Source organism: Prionailurus viverrinus, chromosome B1 (assembly GCF_022837055.1).
Source record: "Prionailurus viverrinus isolate Anna chromosome B1, UM_Priviv_1.0, whole genome shotgun sequence".
NCBI classification, from domain to species: domain Eukaryota; kingdom Metazoa; phylum Chordata; class Mammalia; order Carnivora; family Felidae; genus Prionailurus; species Prionailurus viverrinus.
Window position 1 is genome coordinate 92,256,426 of NC_062564.1, and position 25,681 is coordinate 92,282,106.

The 25,681-nt window shown below is 34.5% G+C and overlaps 1 pseudogene; it reads left to right on the forward strand.

Moving 5' to 3' along the window:
• The first annotated feature begins 216 nt into the window (after positions 1 to 216).
• The window catches only part of LOC125164811 (3-hydroxyisobutyrate dehydrogenase, mitochondrial-like), a 112,537-nt pseudogene continuing 87,072 nt past the window's right edge, over positions 217 to 25,681 (forward strand).

The window sequence follows — 25,681 nt, forward strand, 5'->3', positions numbered from 1 at the left end:
TTTCTGAACTAGATTCCTACAGCTCTGAATTCCATTAAAGAATGCGTTTAGAGGTTTCATAACTTTCTCTCCAGGGGATTATTAAATTGTGTTTATTATCATTACCATAATACATATCAATTAAAAATCTATGCCTCTATAAAAAGCCATTTGAGAAATCACAGACCTTTTATATAAAAAAGGAAAATATATTATGACATATTAAACTTCTGATGCATGGGTAAGAACTACACAGTAATTATAGAGGGACAATTTAAAGCTGACCTGTGCACACAAATACAGGACTACTAAACATTGTCTGAAAAAAACATTACACAGGATCTTTGTTCGCTTATTTATTAAATGTCTTTGTTTTGCTCTTATTAAAAAATAATTTTTTACGGGGCGCCTGGGTGGCGCAGTCGGTTAAGCGTCCGACTTCAGCCAGGTCATGATCTCGCGGTCCGGGAGTTCGAGCCCCGCGTCGGGCTCTGGGCTGATGATGGCTCAGAGCCTGGAGCCTGTTTCTGATTCTGTGTCTCCCTCTCTCTCTGCCCCTCCCCCGTTCATGCTCTGTCTCTCTCTGTCCCAAAAATAAATAAATGTCGAAAAAAAAAATTAAAAAAAAAAAAAAATAATAATTTTTTACTAAAACCTTATCAGAGAAAACTTATAAGAAAAACTTATCAGAGAAGCCCTCACTCTCACAATCTACATTTCTTGCAATAAGGCAGAAAATCCAACATTATTGGATCTAATTGGCCAAAATATTAAGCTCCCAAAGGGAATTTTTCTCCTTCATTATCTAATCTTGCAAGCCTTTTCTCTGCATTCAGCTCAGTCATGTCTAATCCTTAGTGAGCACAACATCTGTGAACTTGATAAGTCTTCTTAATGATGCCAAATCTGTGGCAAATGACCCACACATTTCAAATAATATTCACATAAGCTAAGCATAAAAGTAATTTATCCTTTTGTCTGGAACAGGTGTTTCTGGAATGACTTTCAGTAAGGCATGCTTCGGTTTGATTCCCACAGCTGTGAGACTAGGTCCCAAGCAGGTGACAAATTGCTTATCCACTAAATTAACATTTGTCACTTTAAATAATGCAAACATGTTTCCAGTACCTCCATATCATTACCTTTATGTCATTTTGAGTGTTAATTATACAAATATGCCATCCTAGCTTTACCTTGAAAACTACTGAAGCCACCCTTTGTAACTCAGAAGCTATTGACACAAACTTAAAGAACATTCTGGGTAATTCTCAAAATGTGTTTCCATTCCAGTAATGTAAAATGGCAGATGAGAAGTGTATTGTGCAATTTCTTGTTGGCTAACTTTGTACACTCACAAGGTCATATGTACTGGATTTGGGCTCTTTCTTGGGATCTAGAAACATCAGTGAAGTTTTCCGTTTCACTTTCATTTCACTTTGAGCATCGCATTCATTCCCTGCCACCCTTCTCTGATTTTCCTAGCAGAGACTACACAATAAAGAGAAAGTGACACTTAAGGAGAGATTTACAATAGATCAAACAAACATACTTCAATATAACATTTACCAAATAATCCCAGTCTTTCTGCTGTTAATGTACCCTAAAACTCTCCACATTCCATTGTTATCCTCTGCAGGAGACCCAGTCAGTGGTATTCTTGCAAGTACTCAGCACTCGGTGTTCTCAGCGAGGTGGACAGACAGCTCAACTACTTCAAGCAACTGTGATTCTCCGCCTGGTAAGTTTCAATAGACGGGCTGAAAAGTGCTAGAAGGCTGCAAGTGCTGAGGAATGAAATTCCCACTCCCTTGCCCTAACTCTTATTCCCCAACTGTAGTTATCAAACTATGACTGATGGACATTGGTAAGTAAAGTATGCCAACTCTCATCCCTAAGATGAATAACTCTAAAGTGTGTTCTTGCACACATCCCTGATGGGCCAAGTGCCCCACTTACCCACAGATGAGCTCACTGATATCCCTAGATACTCCCTTCTCTTTGTTCGTGACATCTCCTCGCTTGGACCTGTTATCCTTTTGACCACTGACAAAGTAATTGCCAGTCAGATTCTTGTTTCAGGACTGGCTTCTGGGAAAACCCAAATTAAGACACCCTGAATTTTTTTAAAGGGAAATTAGTTAATTTTATCTTTAACACCCAACTTGTGAGTTTCTTTTTATTTATCATTTATTAAGTGAACAGAGAAGTTTACTTAGTACACACACACACACACACACACACACACATTAATATCTATTTAGAATCTCAGATTGCTGACAAAATAATGTATGCATACATAGCCAGATTTTTCTAACAACAACAGCAAAATACCTTAAGATATTCCTTAGTTTGATTCATTCTTTTATTTCACTCATTTTACTAAAACTTTTTGTTGTTTTTATCTGGCTTCCCAGCCCACTGCAAACTAGAAATATTTCAAATTTGAATTCAAGAATTTATTAATAAGGAAAAGACAGCAAAATTCAAATTAAAAAAATACAAAAGTTTCGGAGAGCAATAATTTTACAGCTCCATCAGCTAGAACAAAACTGGATGTGCCTAGGTCAGCTTATAATTACATAAACATTCATATTTTGACTATAATATTTAGAAAATTTTCAATACTATTTTGATATTTGGAACTGTTTTGTAAGAAGTTATAAATATTTAGTATATTTTAAATGGTCAATAAAAATGTTTTGCTCCAACAACATATCCTGAAAAGTTATATAGCAGAACTCATTTTTAAAATTTAGAATAGCTAATGGTTGACTGCAGAGAAGAATAACATAAACTGAAATTTTGACAGTTTGGAGCCTATGAAATGAATTTTTCTTGTATTCATGCATGAAAAAGATGAGTAAAGCAAGCTACATGGTAGTTACACTTCTTTAGGAAGTGTTTCTAATACTTAAAACACTATAATGATCGGTGCACCTGGGTGGCTCAGCTGGCTAAGCAAGAGACTTTAGCTGAGATCATGAACTCACAGTTAATGAATTTGAGCCCTTGACGGGCTTTTTGCTGACAGCTCAGAGCCTGAAGGCTGCTTCGGATCTTGTGTCTCCCTCTTTCTCTGCCCCTTCCCTGCTTGCACTCGGTCTCTCTCTCTCTCAAAAATACATAAATATTTAAAAAGTTGGAAAAAAAAAACACGGTAATGAGAAAACATGTTTTTTCTCAAAAAACAATTTCTCCTAATTTATTTAAGATTGTTATTTTTACTAAAAGCCTAAAAGTTTATAGTAAAATAGGGGCTTTCAAAACTCTCCCTAAAAAATAACAATAATTGAATAGACAAGTGTTTCACTGTGAACAGAAATATAAACCAAACCAAAAAAAAAACAGGGAATATGCATATGCAACATATTTTTATTTTTCTCTTTTATTAATTTATATTGATCCACATAGTGGATCAATCTGGCAGTGGAATTTAAAATCAAATTATGGAAACATGCTGTTAATATGAGTATTGCATACAGTGAGATCCAATTCTACAACTATACCTAGGAAGAATTAAATTAATTTAGTGTAGACAGTTGTCCTTTTTTGTGCTAATATTAACATCTTCAATAATAAACATATATTATTCTTCTTACATTTGATGTCTTTTAATATCATTCAGTGACTAAATTCTTTTGCAATACATTGGGGAAATCATGTAGCATAGTTTCTAAATCCTTAAAGTGATTTTGGAACAACACTGTGCTCCTGTTTTACTCAGAATATTGTATTAATTTTCCTAAAATGGAAACACCACAAGAGGATACAATCCTTTAACTGTTTGTTACACATTTTTAATAACAAAAACCACTATTTACACATGTAAATGTTGAAGTTTACATATTTCAGCTTTAGTAGAAATTAGGTGCATTTTTGAATTGACTTTAAGTTAGCTTATACATTTTATTTTCTGATGTATTTACATGGAAATATGATCACTTTCTTTGTCATGTATTTTTAACATCGAATACTTACTCAAGTTATTTGATGGTTCCATTGCCCTTTGAGAAACAATATAATTTAGCACACTGTGTCAGTGCACAAGTCATTGGACTGGTATTTCTGTAGAATGAAGAAGTTTATTCTATTGTTCCCTAGTTTCTCTTAGTGCTATGGTTCTGAGAGTTTGCTCAGATTGCAGTAAGTCTCCTTGAATCTGAACACCTTTATCCACTGTGCATTCACTTGTCACTTGGACTTTTTCTTCTTCATCCCTACCCTTGAAAATCAGTGACACATCCACTCAGTAATCAAGGGGTATTGAGTCCCCCTTAATTCACAAAAAATACCCAAAGATTTTTGTTGATTTGTACATGTTTTATGTCCATATCTAACTATAAACTCCAAGGAGGAAAAACTATGTCTTAAAGGATTAGTGTTCTCTATTGTTCTTAGCATAATACTTTGCACAGAGAGGCAAGTAATATATAGAATGAATATGTATGTCTTAATAGGCTTAATTAATTTCTTGGTTGGTAATTATGCTACAGGTAATAAGTTGCTTCCTTTTATGCTCTTCAAAAATAATGCAAATATGCTAACTGTTCAAATTTGAAAATTATTTATTTTAAAGGTATTCCAAATACGTGTAGGCACAGTTTTTATCTTTTTCATTGAACATTGCTAGAAATAGACCTAGAATTAGGACTCTGATATAACTGTTAACTGCTTCTTCTGATTTTTCTTATAGAAAGTATACATAGATACATAGCAACACTGCTTTTCATCATATTCAAAGGTATGAAAGTACTACCTTTTGTTGAGTTTCATTTTTTTTTCCAGTTGTTTTTTTTGTTTCGTTTTGTTTTGTTTTTCAAAATCAGTAGAAACAAAATAAGGAAATACTTATAATAACACAGACGCTTCATAAAGTTCTGGGCCTTCAAATACAAAAGGTGAGAAAGACAGTTGTCTCTGTATATTGCATAAATTACTAGCTTGCAAGTAACTTAGGAAATACATGCTCCACAAGTAGTATGGTAGAGCTGGTTGTTGGGGATAAGGTACACTACTGAAAACTTGCTAATGCTTCAATCATTTAAAAAAATACTGTCTTCAGAGGCTAGAAAGCAGAGAAGGGACTGTTTATCACAATAATGCAATATTTTAAATAAGCAAGGAATAATAAGAAATAGTAAAATCTGTGTTATTTTCTAATCCAGCGATACTCAAATTTTAGTGTATGCAAGTGCCAGGAGTCTGTGTTAAGAATTCCTAGGAACTAGTCTACTCCTACACATTGAAAATCTCTGTACATGGGGCGCCTGGGTGGCGCAGTCGGTTAAGCGTCCGACTTCAGCCCGGTCACGATCTTGCGGTCCGTGAGTTCGAGCCCCGCGTCAGGCTCTGGGCTGATGGCTCTGAGCCTGGAGCCTGTTTCCGATTCTGTGTCTCCCTCTCTCTCTGCCCCTCCCCCGTTCATGCTCTGTCTCTCTCTGTCCCAAAAATAAATAAAAAACGTTGAAAAAAAAAAGAAAATCTCTGTACGTAAGGAATCAAGAATATGCATTTTGAGAAGGGCTTTAGACAATTCTAAGCCCGTGAGGATTCAGACCAACCTTCCAACTTTTTCTTCAAGTTCACTTAAGATGGGGCAGTCATGGTACAGGACATAGAATCAATATACAATAAGCACTTGATGGATGGTGGTCTAAATATCATAGGCCTACAAATTATTCTAAGACTATAACTTTGTCCACATCAGTTAAACAAATATAATCTCATTTTCGTTAACCATTAACAAGTGATGATTCTTGTTCTTATACAAATGCTATTTAATGAATGTTGGTTTCACAACATGAGAGGTACATATATTGATTTCATGTGAAAATTATGTTAACTAAAAGAATGACAACTTTTTTTCATCCATTATTCATATCTTTTATTCTCAGGGTAGACTTATAAATAGGGTGTGCAAAATTCAATCACTCTATTCAGTTATCATTAATATTAGCTATTGATTTAAAATTTCTTCTTCTAGTCACATAATGTAGAGCCCAACAATCGTGAATCATAGTGGGCACCATTTTATCAAAATGATATTGCTGGCCAAGACAAGAAGTGTTTAGATGAAATTTAAATAAATTGATTATTGCTAATTCATTACTATTTTCTTCTGATCATGGGAAACTACAAATAGTTATACACAGAGAGAAAGTTATTTTTTAATGTTCCTTTTTATGCTTTCTTGAAATATATACACAATCTCAAGTTTATCATATTTCTTATTTTAAATTTTTGCAAAGTATTTGTTAAAATAAATGAATAAAATGTCCATATGTATGCCTTTTTTTTGGTCTTCAAAGTAAATAATTTGTGACCTTGAACTCCTCATTCTTTGAACTGTAAAATTCTTACACATAAACAAGGACATAATTGCTTTCAGCAAGTCCTCTCCAAACCATCTCAAATGCTATTTTATAAATGAATCCCAGAATGTTGGGATTATGAAAGATCCACACCCTTAGTTATTCGTTCATTCACCTACCCAGCCAGCAGCTCCTAGATGCCAAGTTTTACATTTAAAAAGTGGGTGACATGACAGCTAAGTTAAATAGCAAAGAATGTATAGAGATCTTAATTGTTTTATATGCATACCCCAGTAATCAGATAAAAACAAACAAAAATGCATTTCTCTGCTCCAAGATTAAACAAGTTACCGAAATCAAAATTTCTTCAGAAAATCAAAATTTCTTCAGAATTTCTCATTCACTCATTCATTCATTCAACACAAGCTTAGAAAGTTCTTATTTCATACCATGTTCCACAAGAGGTTCTAGAGATACACAAATAAGGAGCTCAAGCCTAGTGAAGACAGCATACGTGTAAATAAGTATTCAACCTACACTTCAGCCTGCAAAAATGATAAATATTGCTGTGACACTCTAATAAAGCAATATTTTGAATATATTGATGGTAATTAAATCAATCATGAATATTTACGCTATTGGTTATAGATACAAAGACCCAAATGTTTAAGCATCTAGCTGGAAACACACATAGACACTCACTCACATGTAATCCTTTAAAAAACAATGAAGGAAATAAAAGTCTAGGAAGGTAAATGTTTTGATCGACTAATTCGTGCAAGGCATGAATTAGGTAGTTTACATAAATCATATTTAATCATAATCAATTTAGTGAATATAGCCGTATTGGTAAATGTTTTAAAATATTAAATATAGTGGACATTTTAATATTTTACATATTTTAAGATGAGAAGAGTGACCAGAGGGACCAAGTAACTTCTGCAGTAATTAGCACAATCAGCTCAAACCACATATGTCTGGTTGATCATCCCAGCTGTGCTCTCCATTACTCCTCACTTTGTTAAGTTCGAATGCAAGTTCGAATATTAACAGAAAGCAAAATACAATGGGATGAAGTAAACGTTTCTTTAGGATTTGAAAGTGTTTTTCACATAAGATTTGAGAAAGTTGTAGGAGACATGAAAGTAACAGGATATGAGTCAAAATTTGAAAGATGAATGTGGTTTGAAATACGAACCAATGTTGCATATATGAAAGATAGTAAAATTATGGGATTCTTTGAGGATTGAGCATAATTACTGAAATGGATATTTTCCATCAAGAGGGCACTTATCAACTAAGGACAAATAAACATTTGAATAATAATGAATAGATCAGTCTTCTAAAATACTGAATTTTAAACTTTTGTGTGCATAAGATACATGGAATAAGTGTTAAACATGCAAATGCCTCAAGATTCCAATTTATTAGCATCTCTGGGAGTGATACCTTGAAATGATTATTTGAACGAGAAACTAGATCCTTTTTTTTTTTTTTTTTTTTTTTGTCTGAGCAACCAGATGGTTTTGATGCATGTAGTTTGAGGACTATACTTTGGGAAACATTGGCTTGTTGGGAATGATAATATATTCATATAGTGAGAGAAGACAGAGAAAGGTAGATAAAGTTATTGAATTGGGACACAAATATTAGGGGATAAGAAGCCTTTAAAGGTTTTGTGTGTGCTTTTTTTTTAATACAATGGGATTTGCAAGGCAACATGTTTCAAATGTTAATTAAAGCTAATCATATACATCTCTATATGATGTTTATAAATAATAAAAAGGCACAGGGCTTTTTACTGTTTTCCAAAGATGTGAAATCTACAATAATAATAGCTAGCATTTAATTATCCCTTAGTATATGTCAAACACTCTGCAGAGTGCTTCATAGGTAAGTTATTTAAGACCACAGTAATCCAGTGAGTTACATGTTGTTACTGTCTCTGTTATACTGAATAATTAAGACCAAGAGACTGAATGAATTGCCCCAAAAGTAATCAAAGTGACATAGCTAAATGCAGAGCTCACAATCTTAATCAATATGATATACCAATATGGTGATTTCAACTATTTTATTGCAAATATTCAAATTAATGTGTAGTGAAAATGTTTCAGTTAATTTATTTATTTTTTATTCAGTAAATACTTTCCAAATATTTATAGCATTTCCCCTAAAACACTAGAAAAGTTTTAAAGATTATTTTTGAGTGTAAAATGTCACTATAGAAATCATTTTAGATATATTTGACATAAATCTTAGCCATTAACTTTACTTCCATCCATCTTTGTCTTCGATGTATAGAAATATGTCCACAAATAATGGAAAAATAAATGTAAATTCACTTAAATGAGTGGAAAAACCCAAAACCAGTGTCAACTGTCAAGTGAATTAGAAGAACTGAATGAGTAATGACTGAGTATATATAATTCTGCTGATGGTGTGGATTTACAGATACATATGTGACATTTGTCCCACAAAGAAAGACAGAGAAAAGTGAACTGTTTTAAACACATTAAGTGTATCTTTGGGGAATTTATGAAAAACTTTTCTTAAAATAGGTTACTTGGATTGGTGTATTTACACCTTTAGATAGCACCCACCCTGGAAAAACCAACTTAATATGGATATGACAAGTCCTTGACTACCCAGAATAAAGGTTCTCTTCGACAAAGCCAAAGCAAAATTAAACCCCAAACAGTATACATGCATCTCTGCAAATAAAAATATAAACAAAACAAAAATATACATAATAAAAAGTTTAAGGGAGAAATCACTTCTCAAATGAATTTTTAAACTTGAAAACATGTATTAACTGGAGTGTCTCAGGCCAACCACCAAAAGTTGTAGACGTGTTTTTTCTATTAAATTAGTGGGAAAATTCTGAAATATTGGTCACAAATAATTATACATTTGAGAGATGATATGTTCAATGGAATGGGGTTTGGTGATGAAATTGTGCTGTTTGGGAAGATTCTAAATGTTCAACTTACTAGATGAGTCTAAGTATAACCTCTTTCTACTTCAGTCTGTTTTACATAAAGGGCACTGTTAGAATGTGCCTTATTGATAGTTGTTTTTAGCACTAAATGTGATAATTCAGGTTAAAGAGTTCTGGATCATGGTAAGGTCTTCATAATAATTTAGCTACTTATATCATCATTATTATCTCTAAAAAAAGAATAAAATATAACTGGCAAGTTTTTTAAAGAAATGATAGACAAATGTGAAAAAAATAATATAATGTTTACATAAATTAAAGGAGGAAATTATTTATAATGTGAAAGCATTTTAAAAAGATGAAACCCTAAACCAAAAAACAACAACAACAACAAAACAAAACACAAAACAAAACAAAACAAAGAAACCCTTCCAGAACAAACAAAACACTTTGTGATCTTAGAGTGGACCAAAAATTGAATAGACTATAAAGCACAAAATACAAAAGCAAATTTTTTTTTAAAATTTTTTTTTTTTCAACGTTTATTTATTTTTGGGACAGAGAGAGACAGAGCATGAACGGGGGAGGGGCAGAGAGAGAGGGAGACACAGAATCTGAAACAGGCTCCAGGCTCTGAGCCATCAGCCCAGAGCCTGACGCGGGGCTCGAACTCACGGACCGCGAGATCGTGACCTGGCTGAAGTCGGACGCTTAACCGACTGCGCCACCCAGGCACCCCCAAAAGCAAATTTTGATAAATGGAACCTCATCAAAATTAAACAGTTTCTCACTCTTCACAAGTCACCAAGAGCAATGTGAAAAAGCAAGCCACAGAATGGGAGAAAATATCACTGAATACATATCTGACAAAGAACTTGCTTTGAGAATTCTTACAGATGAATGATAACAAAATAAATCAACTCAATGTGGAAAAAAAGACAATTCACAAAGAACATTAAGAAGCATCAAAAGATGTTTAACACCATTATTCATTACATAAATGTAAATTAAAATCATAAGGAAACACCCCTACACAACCATTATATTGGCTAATATTGAAAAGACTGAGCATCCCAAAGTATTATTGAACATGTGGAGAAAATGGAACTCTCTTTACACTGCTAGTGAGAATGTAAAATGATATAATCAATTTGGAAAAACGTTTGGCAAACTTTTCTGAAAAGTGAACCTTCAACTTCTTATATGGTCCAGCCAGGAACAGCTACATTAAAGAGACTCAGTGAAAAATAAACAAATAAATTGATACTATGAGAGTGTCCTAAGTAATAACATATTCTCTCCCTCCGTTTTGTTCTAGAAACGTACAATTTTATCAGGTTAAGAAATAGGTGTTCTTTGCTGGGAATCTACAAATGAACTATTTCTGTAATGCAATCATGAATTCCCGTGCTTTGTTCGGAGTGTGGTTTGGAGGTCCATTACCAAGAGCACTGAAGTCTTTACTCCATGTTTCATATGTTACTTTTATATTTACGGCAAAACCTAAAGGGTCTCTTTAGCTCAGAACTGTGTAGACAATAAAATAATTGAGAATGACGAAATCTGAAACTCAGAATGGGATAAATGCACAAATCTTAGAGGCATGTAACTCACTCATGGATATTTGAGATACACAGTTAATTTCTCAAAAAGAAGGAATTTGCAAATTTCATTAACAAGTGAATCTGTCTATGCGTGGATCAGATTCTCTGCTTTATTCATTACTCTATATCTTTTTTACCCCATGATTGTTTTCTGTGCTCACTTTCACATGTATTAAGGACCACACGCCAACAAACTAAGAAATAAACAAGCAAACTCAGCAAATACCTCTTCCCTCAGGATTGGTACCCTAATTGCTGAGCATAGTCAGCCTCTCTGCTTCAGATCAATACTGAGTTTCAATCAGAAATAGTCCCTGGCTCTATTTCTAGAGGTTCAATTTCTGTTTCTACTTGATACTGCATAAATTTCCAGGATTTCCAAACATGAAATAAGCTTAACTTTTACGATGGCTCTGCAGACTATCAATTGTTGCTGTCCAGTGTCTACGTTTACTCTCACATAGAAATTCTTAACTTGCCTGTCTGAGACCTAGGGCATGTTGCTGCCCTAAGGTTACGACCCATTTGAACTTTCATCAGAAAAAAAAGAGTCCTTCAAATTTGAGCAATACATCAGCAAAACCCTCTTCTGCTGAGAAGAATTTGCTAACTTTATGCTACTATGTGCTATAAGCAGGAAGAAAATAAACCAGAAGGAAATTATTTGAAAAACTATGGTTTCCAATGTCTTGATTCCTATTTTGTAGGTTTTAAATTTTAAAATGACTGTGAGACAAGCAAGTGGAGATCTCAAAAAGACAGTTAAGCATATTTATTATAAGCTCAGTGGAGGGCGTTAGTCTGAAATAAAAACAAGAGAGTCATTTTTATAAAAATCACACCTTAATCAGAAATAGATGAAATCACTCATGAAGAGAGTGTGTTTGAGAAAAGAAAGTGGAATATGTTCCAGTAAGAAAACAACATTCATAAAAGTAGTTAAGGAGAAGAGGAAATTACAAACAATAGCCGAATCTATAGAGGAAAATTGGGAATGTATGGGTCACATGAACCAAACAAGGAAGTATTCCAAAAGGAGGGTATTGCCAATTTGGGATACTGTCGACTGGACAAATAAAACATAACAGCAAAGGGACCACTGGAGTTTTCAACAATGAAGGAAATTGATGTCCTTTTAAGCCAGGGGACTGGTAGAGCAGAAGACAGTCTGGACCGCGTTGAAGGGTGAGAAAGTGCAAAGAAAGTTTATATATATAAATATAAACGTTATATATATTATATAAATTTTATATATATGTTATACATATATGTTATATATATTATATGTATAATATAAATATTAATTATATATAGTATGTATAATATATACATACATATATATGTATATATATATACACATACATATATATGTATATATATATACACATACATATATATGTATATATATATATACACATACATATATATGTATATATATATATATACACATATATATTAAAAAACCTTAAATCAATTCTGTTATAAGACAAACCCGGAAGGGCACATGGAATCTAGGAATGGTTTCCTTGTTTTTTCTTTCCATTTTAATATGAGAGATAACCAGCACATTGTAGATTTGATCCATAGACAGAAAGATGTCACGACTGGTGCGACAAACACCGAGGTCGGGGTCCTGAGGGTAGGGGAATGCAAGAAAAAAAGAGAGAAGAGAAAGTTTGGGAACAGGAGAGTCCCCTGGGCTGATGGCCCAAGTGACGGTTTTATTGTTGCTGTACACAATCTTTTATAATATAAGACTCTTATGGATCAGGTCATTCTAAGAATAAACAGGTTTCACATAATCGCTGCCAACCAAAACATTTAGTTCTGTGTTTCTTGTGCATTTTCTAGACGGGTCACAACAAGACCTTGTTGATAAGATTGCTAGCAAAACACAATTCCCATGTTTGTTTCTATCTGACTCGGGGTAGAAAAAAGGAGGTAGCATTACTGCCGACACCTGCAGACCACAGGCTTCAGGAATTAACTTTCTCAGCCTTGACAAGGCTTTCGTATGCCCTTGAAAGTGGGGGAATGGGAGGGGGAACCACCGGGTTGGCTTGAGTCAACAGGGAACATTGCTTGACCCAGTCTCAGCCTGGCACCGGGGCCCGGTCCCCCACAGAAAGACATTGATGGAGAAAAAAACACAACCAAAAGAAAATTATCCTTAAAAAATGGCTAACGGGGTTCACAAGATCACAAGTGGTGGGTTTAATCAATCATTGATTCCATGTGGAGACTCATTGTAAAAGAAAAGGCTCCAAAGAATATAAGGGCAAACGAGGATTTCATTATATTATCTGTATTGTTGTTTGAAGAGTAGAAAGTTTCCCCTGATGACTTCTTTCTCCCTCTGAGAATATGGTACATTCATCTTTGAGAAAATGATGGATGTGTGGGGATATTTGTGGACTTTATTAAGTCTGAACATTTTTGAGCATGAGTAGCAAAATATTCAACAGTGTTAAGCAATTTATTATCTTATATTACTATTTTACTTTATAAGAAATCCGAAGCTGGATGGTTCAAATTGGTTGACTTAGTGGTAACTGGTAACCTCAAAAATCTCCTGATCTTTGTGTTCCTATTGACATTGCTAGTACATTTTTCTTTCTATACACGTGGTCACAAGGTAGATGCATCCACTGCAGGCATAACTTTCTCAAATTCTTTTTGTCAAAGATGAAAAGAGCACTTTGTTCTTAAGATGTTTCTCTTTTAGTAGGAAGGAAAAGTTTTTCTTAAGCCCTTTCATCAGTTATTACCATGTATTTAACCGATCAGAAGTTAATGACTCCTCATGTTTAAACCAATCGTGGACAAGGGAAGAGGGGATTACTATGGTTGAATCAGAAGTGCTATTTTTTATTCTGAGGACTGGGCTGGGTATGGGTGCAACTTCCTAGAGCACCGGGAGTTGTCTTTCTCAAAATGAAGGTAATTGGGGGGCACCAAGGTAGCTCTGTAGGTTAAGCTTCTGACTTTGGCTCAGGTCATGACCTCCTGGCTTCTGAGTGAGTTCAAGCCCCAAGCTGGGCTCACTGCTCTCAGCCTGCTTAGGGTTCCAAGTCCCTCTCTTGCTCCCTGCCCCTCCCCCACTTCTTCGCATGCACATGCTTGCACTCTCTCTCAAAAATAAATAAATATTAACAAAGAAAGAAAAATGACGATACTGTTACTAAATCAGAAGAGGCAAATGACTTTTAAGTAGACAGCTAATAAATAGTTCCACTATAAGTAAAATGGAGAAAATACGAAACGTGTAAGAGCACATTTTAATAGCGATGTTTAGTTTGACTGCCAAGCCATTTTTCAGGCATATTTGAGTTATAACATAAATTCAAAGTAAATTCACATTTGAAATTTCCCAAATTTGTAATTAATGACAGTTGTACAAAATATTTGTGTATGGACTTATCTAACATCATATTTTTGAACTACCTCAAACATTCTGGAAGGCCCAGGATTTCTCTTCTCATCCCCATTCTCAGGACAGCAGACAAGAAGGGACTTGTCAATCAAACAGTAATGGGATGGGCTCACAGATATTGCTTTTTTTATACTTCCATCATTTACGCTCAACATCATCTTTTGTTACATGGAAAGGCATCTGTCTTTTTATTATTAAGAGCTTTGAAAAGATTTATAAACTAAACAATGTAGAAATGTTTATGACAAATCACCATAAAGAAATTAAAGACTTCTTAGGCTTCTTATAGTTTGTTTTCTTCCCATATGTTTACAATGTGGAAGTATCAGTTTTATGTGAATGGAATAGTTTCAACTTTGCTGTTTTGTTTGTTTGTTTGTTTTTTACTTTCCGAGCAACAGTTTACAAGATTCATGTTGACTCATACAAAGAAATTAATATTGCATGTGGAGTGATTAAAAGTTCCTTTGGCTTTACTCAAGCAGAAATGTTAAAGGGTACCTGCTCCACCAGGAGAGACTTTTTAGAGAGAATATCAGAATTAAACCAGAAATTTATTTTGGGGGAATGTAATATTTAATAGAATCATAATTAAATGATTATCAAAATTATAATAATGGTATAAGTTTTGAGATAGTGGTGATATAAAGTCATCACTACTTTGAAGATATAATAGCTAGAATCTGGATATTCATATTTATTTATGATGAAATTTACCAGAGACTGCTTCCCTCTCTGACCAGAAACTAAAAGCACTGAGTCGAAACTCAAGGGAAACTAAATTTAGGTTGTGATAAAGTTTACAAATCTTGCTTACCTTGAGGTGCAAGAGATATAAATTTAAGGACTGACAATATAAGGTGGTCACAATGGCCACTTTTATAATGGAGATCACTGAATATTTCCTGGCACTCTAAGAGACAATGTACTTTAATGTAGATTATATTGATTTACCCTAAGATAACTGTTTCCTCTTACCTTGCAATAACTTGGAGCAAATCAATGCAATCTGCATTTCAATACTTTGTTTTACTGACTTCTTAATAGAGATGGTTTGAAAAATTTGATTAGAGGAAAATATGCCCACACCTGCTAATAACTGAACTGCATACAGGTAGGAAATTAGAGAGCAAAATAACTCACTTTATTTTTAAATCTACCAAAGCAATTAATGCTCCTCTCTTCTAGAAACTTTACCGATGAAGATGTGACCTTGCTAACTTTGGAATAGTGTCTAAAAGGCCCTCCCTGAAAGCATTCATATCACACTATTAAGGGCATATCTTTCATGATTCCATTAAAATGTAAACAGTAAAAAAGTACTACTAAGAAATGTGGAATAATTTCACCACATCTCTTGTTCATTTTTTTATTATTTTTTTTTCTTTTATTTATTGTTAACAACATTTCCATGACTATAAACATACTACTCAAAAGTGGTAAAAGTGTCTCCTAATCCACTAAGACTTTGTATAAGTTTGGACCACGCTCCTTCCAGAGTTGTTTTACATTCTTCTCAGTAGAGATACACAATTTGAAGGCAATGACCAGGTGTACTGATGTTTCCACTGTCATTGCTATATTAGCCAACATTTAATGTCTTATATATCTGAAAATTAAATCAAGGAGGCCAAGGAAGCCAACACAAGTCCACTAGGAAAGACATCTGGTATAATCAGGATAAAGGGCTTATGTTAATACAGCTTAATGCAGGGAGAGTTGTTAACAGTTGTTAACATCTTGTTTTGTTATGCTCCTATTACATTGGAATATCAAGAAAGATCACATGAGGAAGATTATGAAACCAAGAAGTTATTAAATCTTTGATATGATTCATTTAAGAATGTGATAAATGGATAATTTATAGATTGTCCACTTGAGAAGAAGAGAAAGAAGAGAGAAATGGTCTCTGTCCACTAAGACAGTAACAGTTAAAATACCTTGTTAGTGTAATAAAAATTATTAAAGAGACTTAATAAGACTTTAAGATATTCTTAGATTAAAGCAGTATGAAAGCACAAAAATTATCTACAATTACTTCAACGTTTCATCTACTTCTCTAATTTTTCACATCTTTGAGTATTCAGCCCAACCCCTAACTCTTTCTTAAATCTATCTTGATATTTTTCTTCTTTAGTTTCATCTTACATTTATTGTACATGATTATATTATTTTGAATTTTATTTATTATGCAATCATTTCTTTCCAAAGAGATTTTAATTCTAAGCACACACACACACACACACACACACACACACACAGGTAAAATCTTTGTATCATAAATTACTAGGTTTGTTTCACAGTAGGACTTATAACTATATAGGATAAAATCTAATAAAGTGAAATCCTAACATTTTCATTCTTCTGATCACTAAATCCAAATCACAAGGATATTTGCAAGAACATTCAAAATCTATTTCTGTGAACTTCCGAAATCAACATTTACAAGAGCATTTTCAATTGACATCATAAGAAACCTTGTTAGGCCATTTGAAAGTACATTTAAAAGAACATTTACAATTACAAGGGATTTTTAAGACAAAAGACATGTTCTTTATCGTGTGATTTTACTGAATTGTATATATGCAACTAGTCACAATCACAAGAGGTGGTAAAAAAACAAAAAATAATTTTCAACAGTTTTAATTTTGATTTTAACTTTACACAAAAAATAGCACTATTATCGGGGCACATAGGTGGTTCCGGGTTAAGCATCTGACTTCCGTTCAGGTCATGAACTCATGGTTTGTGAGTTTCAGCCCCACATCAGGATACATGTTGACAGCTTAGAGACTGGAGCCTGCTTCAGATCTCTATCCCTCTCTCTCTGCCCCTCCCCATTTGCACTCTGTCTCTGTCTCTCAAAAATAAATACATATTAAAAAAAGAGTGCACTACTATCTTTACTTTTAGAACAATTTCTTATGAGCTTAGCCAAAATGAAATGTGCAAATACATGTCCCAATACAGTTTGAATTTACTTGTTATACTTAAGGCAGCTAAAAATACATCTACTGATTTTCATATTGAAACTCCTGCACTGTTTATCTCTTAGTTTGATTACTATGAATAAAATATTATTAGACTTTGATATTTAGATACTTAATTTATGGTTGATCAAACTTTAGGGATATGGCACATAAGAACCTGTCTCACAAGAGACGAATTTATAGTCAAAATGTTAAGGTACAAATATAGAGAGGAATTTTATAATATTCAAAACTGTGTATTTAAAAAAATAGAAGAGAAAGGGGTATTTATAGTTTGAAAATGGCTACATCCCCCAAATATTCAGGAAAATCCTAGGTAATGAATAAACTTTAGACATATTCACTTTTTTTTTTATTTAAAAAAAATTTTTTTTAACATTTATTTATTTTTGAGACAGAGAGACAGAGCATGAACGGGGGAGGGGCAGAGAGAGAGGGAGACACAGAATCGGAAACAGGCTCCAGGCTCTGAGCCATCAGCCCAGAGCCCGACGTGGGGCTCGAACTCACGGACCGCGAGATCGTGACCTGGCTGAAGTCGGACGCTTAACGACTGAGCCACCCAGGCGCCCCTAGACATATTCACTTTAATGTCAGGAAAACACATGGATGTTTGAATTTGTTATGATTTAAAAAAAAAAAAAAACTTACCAGTGCGCTAAATTAATAGGAAAAAAAAGGTTGAAAGGAAATAGATGAAGCTTCCATTATTTGAAGGTGATTTGATCATCACTGAAAAATATAACAAAATCAACATGTTTTTAAATAGTCAAGAGATTATGGGAATATTTGGTCAAATGTAACAGGAATTTTTCTGCACCAGTGAAAACATTCAGAAAATGCAATAAGACCTGCCAGGGCATGGTCAACAGGGTACAAAATATAAGTCACATGTAATTCAGTATTGCTTTATTACCAGTTAATAAAATGCTCTGACCACTCTAAGCAGGAAGAATTCTGTGGCCTGATCTAAAGGGCTTGACATCACCAATGGGCAGGTGCCCACCCTGCTATCAACAGGATAAAGATGACTCTTGGTGTTGTGGTATTCAGTGTCTTCCGAAAAAGAACAGCAACTGAAAGAATATCTGCTTGGATATTACCTATATTCTGATCTAAATCCAGGAAAATTGAGCAGGAGGAAAATAATGACTCAGGGACACACTGTACGACCCTGGTGCTGCCAATACTAACATTTCTCTAAGGACAGTTCCATCCATCTCTTCCATGTTCCCTTGCTTCTGTCAAAAAAAAAAAAACTATAATTATTTTTATCTCACTTTTTTTTTTTGAATGTGGATTGACAGGGGTACAAACAAAGTCATTCATCTAATGTCTTAGATCTGAACAAGGTACATAACCATGGACTTTTACTGTGCTATTAATATAATATAATATAATATAATATAATATAATATAATATTCCTAGGGTCTCCTGAGTGGCTCAGTTGGTTAAGCATTCAACTTCGGCTCAGGTCATGGTTTCACAGTTTGTGAGTTGGAGCCCTGCATCAGGCTCTGTGATGACTGCTCAGAGCCTGGAGCCTGCTTCAGATTCGGTGTCTTCCTCTCTCTCTGCCCCTCCCCTGCTCATGCTCTGTCTCTCTTTCTCAAAAATAAACATTAAAAAAATTTTTAAAAAGAATATAATATTCTTATATAACCCAAAATAGTAATAAAGTTACTAATATCTTAGGAAATAACTGAACAAGAAATGCTCAACACTGTCAGAAAATTTTTATAACTATTATCAACGTAAATATACCATAGTAATCTTTTAAAACTACCTAAATAAGTAAAATATACCTAACTTATCAATGGATTAAGTGACTGATAATTGCTTCACAAACTAAACCAGTACCTAAATGCAGCCCGAATCAAATTTTTATTTTGGAAAATTAAGATCGTTAAATAATTTATGTTTGAAAACAGGAAAAACATGACGGGGGCTCACTCTACTGCATATTATCACACAATAAGAAGCCACAGAATACAAAGCAATGGTTCAGAATGGGAAAATAAGAGATAATCTATGTTTATGTAGTACCTATACAAGATAAAAGAAAAGATATACGTTTCATATATGATCTTGGGAAAACTGGAACACTATTTGGAGAAAAAATAAAACCGGATTTTTATTTTACACTAAATAAAAATATGGACTCTAAATGGAGGACAAGATGTTGAGAATATTATTCCTAGTTAAGTAATCCTGGAAAGTACTTCTTACACAGGAGCCCTGTAGCATAAATGTAAGGAAGTTGTGGGTTTTGTTTTGTTTTGTTTTTTACATTACATTAAAATTGCCTTTGCACAAAAGATAAGAAGAGACAGTTTAATAGGGAGATAATTGTCTGGGAGGAGATACTTGTGAAATGTTCAATAGTACTCAATATTTAACATATACAAATAATTCTTGCAAATGAAGGAACAAAAATATAAAAATACACAAAGGGTATGCAATTGCGATACCAGACCTGGGTATATATCCCAGAGAACGATCACATAGGTTGATGAGAAGAAACATAAAAATATTTACCTCAATTGCCTTCATAGTGGTGAAGAGTTGGTGGCAACCCGGCGTCAGCCAATAGGGATGCAGGTCAGTAACATGTAAATACTGTTCAGCAGGAAGCAAAATCTCAATGTGGCTATAGCTATGAGGGTCCTTGTATCTTTCAAGAAAAATAATTTGAATACAACGTAAGTAACAAAATACGTAACAGGAACAAGTAAGAAACGAAAAGAGATGTGTTTTGGCCACTCTGCACGAATACGATGGGTCCCACCCAACGTTTGGTTGCAGTGATGCTCATTAGGCTTTCTGAAGAGAGCAGGGTGACTCCCAACCTGGTCAAAAAGATGGCTTAAGAGAGCAGGGAAAGGAGACCAGTTGAAATTTTTAGTTTTTGTAATGGTTAGGATGCAGGCTAGGTTGAGTGTTGCCAGGCATGGGAATGGGCTTTGTGATTTAAACATCCCATCTGGGTCAAAGGAGAGGGCATCCATGCTTTCTTCTCAGCTTATTTGCCGTGGGGCAAAGGAAAGGGGGTTGGTTATAGCTTTAAAGCTGTCAGTAAACATCAAAAAATTGACTCCGACGTTGTATTATGAAATCTCTACCAGAATAGCTTTTATATATCTGTAAACAGACACAGATATAGTCACACACACACACACACACACACACACACACACACCAATATGCATTTCCCAAAAATTGGTACACATTCAACACCTTCCATTGCGTAAGAATTGAAGCCTTTACGAAAATAGGGGAAACAGGTTACTAATCTCAAAAATTCCTGTTGATTATGGAACAGAAAAATAGGTATGGGGTGGCTAGGTGGTTCAGTTGGTTAAGGGTCTGACTCTTGATTTCTATTTAGGTCATGATCTCACATTCGTGAGAATGAGCACTTCATCGGTGTCAGCACTGGGCAGGGAGACTGCTTAAGATGGTCTTTCTCCCTTTCCATCTGCCCCTCCCCTGCTCACGTTCTCTCTCTCTCAAAATAAAAAAAAAAAAAAAAGAAGAAGAAGAAAGGAAGGAAGGAAGGAAGGAAGGGAGGGAGGGAAGGAGGGAAGAAGGAAAGAAAAAAGAAAAATAGATACCACAATAAAAATAGCAACCATAGATTAAGCATATGTCATATTTTAAAAGCATTATATGCATTATTTTTCTGAATCAGCCTTCTGAATAATTCAAAAGAAACTGAGTCTATGAGAAGCACACCACAGGTATTATACTAGAACTTGGATAATTATCTCTGTCCATTGCAGAATCTCTGTTTCTAGTGACTCAGTTATGACAGACATACTATGTCTTTTCCTTACAGAATGTTTTACAAGCCCTGACACATATGTATCCATGTCTCTTTATTGGAATGTTCATAACCTGTCACTGAAAAATGGTACCTTTTGTAGCAAGCCTGAAGATGTGCCTAAGAAGTGCTAGAAGTGGTGAATATAATATAGAAAGAAACCTTGTTTAATAAAAATATGTATCCAGCCATTATTTTTCCTTTGGGTATAATATCCTTTGTGAAATAGAGTAAGAATATAGCTAAAAGTTTCCATAGGTAGTGAAATTTTTATATGTTATGTCTTGCTGCTACAACTAGGTCTTGACTATAAAAATTTTAAGAAAAAGTAAAAATAACATCTGCACAGTGAACACTTGTGGCATTCATTTTTTTTATTTTATCTAGAAAACGTCACTTGATTTTTGTTTCTAATTTTTTGCACTTCTCTCCACTTGAAGTGTAAAATGCCCTGATATGCGCATGACTTCCTTCTTTAGTTCCTACAGGTTTTTGATCAGATATCATCTTCTAAAGAAGGATTTAATCAATCACCACATTGAAAATAATAACACAATCTGATACACCCTAAACCCTTCTCCTTGCTTTTTCCCCTCTTCTTAGTACTTACCACCATTCAGCTCATTATGTATTTACTTGAATGTTTATTTACAGTCTCTGCTTCTAAAATGTGAGCTCTGGCCCGGCTAGCTCAGTCGGTAGAGCATGAGACTCTTAAAATGTGAGCTCTGATATTTTTTCTGCTTTCAAAATAGTTCCAGTGATAAACAGAACAGGATTAGCCTTACTGAACGAGTCATTTTGTTACCAACGTCCAGACATTGATCTCTACAGTGTTGTGCTAATTTTCCTGCATTATTGAAGTAATATTTTCCTAAGTCATGCATTTGTGGAGAAGATATATCTTAATATTCATCTCTGTTCATACTTTAAAACATTAAAATTAATAATCTGTAGGAATCTATATATATTCATCAAATATACTAGCAATCATATAACTTTAGATTTTAAAAATACACTAATATTTTATGAATTGAGTTTCTGTCAGGAAATTCCATGGATTCCACCCTCGTGCGTGTGTCATTTTCTTTATATATTTATTACAATTTTATAACATATTTTCCTATTTGAATACATTTTATTTGCCATTTGGGGTATCTTTAGAAGGGAAGGGTAATTTCCCCTTGCTTCTTACAAAAACGTAGCAGAAACTGCTGTCTACCTAAAAAGTTTTCACCCCAGTATCACTGGAATTTTGCCCTAACAGTATTTCTCATTACCTAACTTCCACTCTCTTCCTTATGCTCAGTCACCTCTAGAAAGGCTAACTTCTTCCTCAGCCAAAAGGACTTGTTCTTCTTGGGTAGAAACCGACTTTATCATCTGTGTAGCGTAATTCCTGCCACTGACTGGTTCAGGCACTGCACTATTATGGCCAATATTTATTGGGGGCAGGGAACTACTTCTAAGATTTTTTTCTTCTTTTGCTCTTAACAAGTACATGAGGGAGAAATGCCTTCTTTTATGCCTCTGGACACTGTTGCATCTGGATGCAAGAACTGAAATTGTTGCCATTAAATGACCAGAATGAAATCTTGCCTGAGGACAAAGCAAACACAGGGAGCAAAGCAGAACTGGAGGAAATGCAGAGAAATGGACTTGGAGCCTTGGTCACATCGTGTTTGGAGCCACCTTATTTTTGAAACTTTACAATATGTGATACGTTTACTATTGTTTAACTGAGTAGAGTTAACGCTTGCTACATATATCAAAAACCATTCTAAATAATATAAAGTAAAAAGTTTATCAATGACATAAACATGATGATAATAAAATGGATTTTTTTAAGTTTGCTAGTGTCAAGTGTGGTGAAGGCATGAGGAAAATGATACTGTTTGACTTTGCTGGTTGGACTACAGATTAGTAGAGCCGTTTTGGAAGGCGATTTATCTGTAGAAATAAAAATTTAAAAGGCATCCAGTTCCTGAAAATCCATTCCTCATTGTCAACCTTAAAGAAACAATCATGTGTGCATATATATTTATTTATGTGATAAATAATATACAATATGTAATGCATTATATAATAATTGTTTTATTATTATATAATAAATTATATAATATTATTTTATTATTATATAGTAAATTATATAATATTATTATATATTGTATAATATGTAATAGTAAATAACATATATTTATTTAATACATATATATTTATCCCAAATTTGTTTCAATGAAAAGAAGTGGAAATCACCGATACTTTTAGTATTAAGGGAATGGGTAATATTTTAAAAAGCTGTGTTATTCTGTTTTTGTTTTCTGACCCTCTTTACTTTAGTTCACCCAAAGCTTCTATCTCATTAAAAAGCATTAAAAATAGGGGCCCCTGGGTGTCTCGGTCAGTTAAGTGTCGGACTTTGGCTCGGGTCATGTTCTCATTGTTTGTGAGTTCCTGCCCCGCGTTGGCTCTGTGCTGACAGCTCAGAGCCTGGAGCCTGCTTTCGATTCTGTGTCTCCCTCTCCCTCTCTGCTCGTCTCCAGCTCCTGCTCTCTCAAAAATAAACAAACATCAAAAAAAAGTGTTAAAAATAATGTAAGCAACAACCATAAAAATAGTAACAGTTTCTGAAATGCAAGAATAAGATTACCTACCAGGAAGAGAATTTGGGGGAGAATAAAATCCAAACTCTTTTCTCTCTCTCTCTCTCTCTCTCTCTCTCTCTCTCTCTCTCTCCTTATTGAGTTAAGGGTCTTAAGAACCCAGATGAGAGCGCTCCTATAGTGTGGAGAAGAAACTCACTCCATATATGTCACCTAAGTCACTTTAAGGCACTATTAGTGATATTAACTCGGGGCAAGTAATGGATTAGCTATTCCTTTCTGGTTAATAAAAATATGAGAAAAAGGCAATGAGAGACGCAGAAAAGTAAAATGGTGAGAAAACTAAGAACAAACTTTTTCTCCCAGGGCTTTAGTATAAAGAGGAAGAGAAAGAGAGGAATGAGGGTTTTTTTTGAGAATTCTCCACCAATATACCATCCACCCCTCATTTATCTGAAGTTTCATTGTGTTGAATCATGCATCTAAGTGACCACATAGTCACTTGTCTCTGCAGAAGGGTCTGTGAGAGAAAAGGCCTTAGGGTTTGCTCTTTTGGGTCACCCACAATCTGTTTGCATTTTGGACATTGAAATGAGAGAAAATGGACCCATCAAGGTACTTCTAGAGCTGGAAGAGACAAACCTACAAAAGAGAGAGAGAAAACTCAGGGGTGCATTGAAGAGGGACACAGATGTCTCTAGCGTGTTGATAGGCTCTGAAGTAAGAAGAAAAAATGAAAAGTGATCTCTTTTTTGGATTTCATTTGTAAGTGTCTCTGAAGCTAAAAATACCCAGGGAGACAAGCAGCACTGCTCTAGTGACCAAAGGAGGGATAGAAAGTTATGCTCAGAAGCCATAATTCTCCCTTATCTCGACTTCACAAGTCCCATCCTCTTCCTCAAGCTCCTCACTTCCTGTAAAAGTTAATACGTACGTCAGGACCTGCCAGATGGTGGCTGTCCCAGTGGCTCAGCTCACCTACAAATCTAAATCTTATGGAAAAGGCCTCACTGTCAAGGAAACCCAACCCTAGCCACAACCCTTCAACTGACTTTTAGCTAGCTTGTATTAGAAAATAGGACCTCCTCGTCTCATCAAGACATCTTTGATCTCCTAGCCAATCACATTCTGTTTCTGCATTATCTTTTCTTACATTCTGGGAAACTTGCTGTTGCCCCAAGTCTCTCAGGCAGAGCGCTCCACGGCTTGTGAGGGCACTTTGTTCTTACAATCCATGGATTGATTTCTCTTGAATAAAGGATGACAAACTTGTTTGTTATAAATTGTTTTAGTTTTGTCACGTGATACCCCAAATGTGCTTTTCAAGAGCTACTCAAGAAGTGGGAAGGATATCTGAACAACTAAATTTATAAAACGCAAATTAACTCTGTTTAAAAGAAATTTTTATATTTTTGTCTAGGACCAATGTTTAACTGAATTGGGCAATTTGAGAATCAGAAAGGCATATTGCGTTTAGTCTGCACACCAAAGAAGTGTTGTGAGTTAAGAATTTTAGAGAACTATTAAAAGATGCAAATCTCTATGTACAAAGAAATATTCCTGAAATATATTAAGTGAAAAATTAGCAGAATGATTCAATTAGTATGACACCTTTTATGTAGAGAAACACTGTCCCCAGCTTACCACACATATGCAATGTAAATGCTTAGCAAAAATGCTGAAGGAAGCAGTCCATCTGGGTGGCGATGGACATTCTTTGAGAGGAGAGAAAAACAAAGTTAAATTAGATTTAGCATTGGTTGATCTGTTTTAACTTACTAGGAAAATATAGCTAATTATATAATATTAAAAAATACTTTTTAAAGAAATGTAAATGAAATCTCACAGTACAGAAAGCAATTTTGAGGGGCACCTGGGTGGTTCAGTCAGTGAAGCGTCTGACTTAGCTCAGGTCATGATCTTGTGGTTAAGGTTTGTGGGTTTGAACCCCACATCAGGCTCTCTGCTGTCAGTGCCAGCCCTCTTCAGATGTCTG